The sequence below is a fragment of the Petromyzon marinus genome, unplaced genomic scaffold (genome assembly GCF_048934315.1).
Source record: "Petromyzon marinus isolate PM22_M1 ecotype Great Lakes invasive population unplaced genomic scaffold, UKy_Petmar_22M1.pri1.0 PM_G_Scaffold_21, whole genome shotgun sequence".
NCBI classification, from domain to species: domain Eukaryota; kingdom Metazoa; phylum Chordata; class Hyperoartia; order Petromyzontiformes; family Petromyzontidae; genus Petromyzon; species Petromyzon marinus.
Window position 1 is genome coordinate 1,455,001 of NW_027422773.1, and position 2,500 is coordinate 1,457,500.

General features: G+C 40.5%; 1 pseudogene; it reads left to right on the forward strand.

The window, feature by feature from the left end:
• The window catches only part of LOC142912680 (28S ribosomal RNA), a 10,725-nt pseudogene that overhangs the window by 5,229 nt on the left and 2,996 nt on the right, over positions 1 to 2,500 (forward strand).

Below are 2,500 nucleotides of genomic sequence, written 5' to 3' on the forward strand. Positions count from 1 at the left end.
TGTCACCCCTGCTCTTCAATCTTGCCATGGACCCTTTGATATGCACCCTAGAGTCACACGGAGTTGGGTACTCCATTGATACCGACCACGTGACAGCTCTTGCGTTTGCTGATGATTTGGTGTTGGTGAGCGAATCTTGGGTTGGTATGGCCGCCAATCTAGCGATCTTGGAATCATTTTGTGGGCTATCGGGATTGGAGGTTCAGGCCAGAAAGTGCCAGGGCTTCATGATAAGCCCAACCAAAGATTCATATATGGTGAACAACTGCGACCCATGGACTATCAAAAATAAAGATGTCCATATGATCCAACCTGATGAATCAACGAAATACCTTGGTCTGAAAATTGGCCCTTGGACTGGCACTATACAGCCTGATCTACATTGTCAGCTAAAGACATGGATCTCGAAAATCGATGAGGCGCCTCTGAAGCCAACTCAGAAGGTTGAACTACTCAATGCCTATGCCCTACCCAGATTGTTATATCCTGCAGACCACTCGGACTGCAAGCAATCAACTCTCCGTGGGTTGGACCAAGAGATTAGAAAGGCGGTAAAAGGATGGCTCCACCTTCCCGCTTCAACTTGTGATGGACTGTTATATGCCAGAGCCCGAGACGGAGGCCTTGCCATCTTGAAACTGGAAAAAACAATCCCTTCGGTTCAAGTTAGAAGGCTGCAACGTATAGCAAACTCGTCCGATGCTATCACCCGTAATATTGTGTCCTCGCAGGGTATGGAGGAAGAATACCGTAATTTGTGGGTACGAGCAGGGGGTGACAGTGATGCAATCCCAACATTCGTTCTCAGGGACTCGGTGTCAAAAGAACCTGTATATCCGAGACCCTGCGATTGGAGGGAGCATGAATTTCAGAGATGGTGCGAAAAGCCGGTTCAAGGAAGGGGCATTGTAAACTTTGCGCATGATAGAATCAGTAATGCTTGGTTGAGGCCATGGTGCGGCTTTAAACAATGCTTCTTTATCGCAGCACTACAACTAAGGGCAAATATTTACCCAACAAGAGAAAGCTTGAACAGAGGCAGAGATGGGGCCTTACGTTCCTGCAGGAAATGCTCTGCCAGACTCGAGTCCCTTTCGCACATTCTCGGTCAATGTCCTGCAGTACAGAAAGCAAGAATTGCGCGACATAACAAGATCAGTAACATTCTGGCAGACGAAGCGGCTAGATTGGGCTGGTCTGTATACAAAGAGCCACGGTTCATATCCGAGACGGGAGAGATGAGAAAGCCTGACCTCGTGTTTGCAAAAGATGAGGAGGCGGTTGTGATCGATGTCACCGTCCGTTTTGAGCTTTCAAAGAATACCTTGTCAGATGCTGCCTCGCACAAAGTTTCGTACTATACCCCTCTTGGTGATCAAGTCAAAGTGCTGACGAAGGCTAGCAAGGTCACATTCTTTGGATTCCCGGTTGGGGCAAGAGGAAAGTGGCCCCTTGAGAATAACGAGGTACTTACCTCCCTGGGCCTGACCAAACCCAGAACGACATCACTGGCCAAGATGATTTCCCGCAGAACGCTGCTTTTCTCTCTTGATATTCTGAGAATGTTCTGTGGAAATTATGCGGTCTATGAACAGTCATAGACAACCTCCGAAACAAATAATAGTTTTGTTTTAAGATGTCATTTGTTTTAGATTGATTTTGTTATTTTCGAAGGTGAAGTCGGTTTTTATTTCATTTTACTATTTTCCACAATTTAGATTGTTATTTTCCAAGACGAAGTCTTGGTTCTTTTTTTTATTGTTAGTTTTTTTTTAACACGTCGTATTTGTTACTTTAGAGCTTAGAGGGGACTTTATTTTCGCCTTACTATTTTCTGCCTACAAAGAAGATTAAAAATAAGCTTTTTTTCAAGATGGTTTTGTTATTTTCCAAGGTGAAGTCTTGGTATTCTTATTTTACTATTTTCCATAAAGAAGACCTTTCTTTTAGATTTTGTTATTTTCCAAGACGAAGACTTGGTATTTTTATTATATTGCTATTTTTTACACGAAGCTTATTCAAGAGCACTTATATAGATTAGACTTTGTTATTTTAATTCTTTATTTTTGGACTACATCAGTTCGAGAGTCCTGTAACTTACTATTTTCTGCCTACAAAGAAGATTACAAATAAGCTTTATTTAAGATGTTTTAGATTAGATTTTGTTATTTTCCAAGGTGAAGTCTTGGTTTTTTTTATTTTACTATTTTCCACAAAGAAGACTTTTCTTTTCTTTTAGATTTTGTTATTTTCCAAGACGAAGACTTGGTATTTTTTTGCTATTTTTTTACAGGAAGCTTTATTCAAGAGCACTTATATAGATTAGACTTTGTTATTTTAATTCTTTATTTTTGCACTACATCAGTTCGAGAGAAGACTACAAACCAGCTTTATTTAAGATGTTTTAGATTAGATTTTGTTATTTTCCAAGGTGAAGTCTTGGTTTTTTATTTTACTATTTTCCACAAAGAAGACTTTTCTTTTAGATTTTGTTATTTTC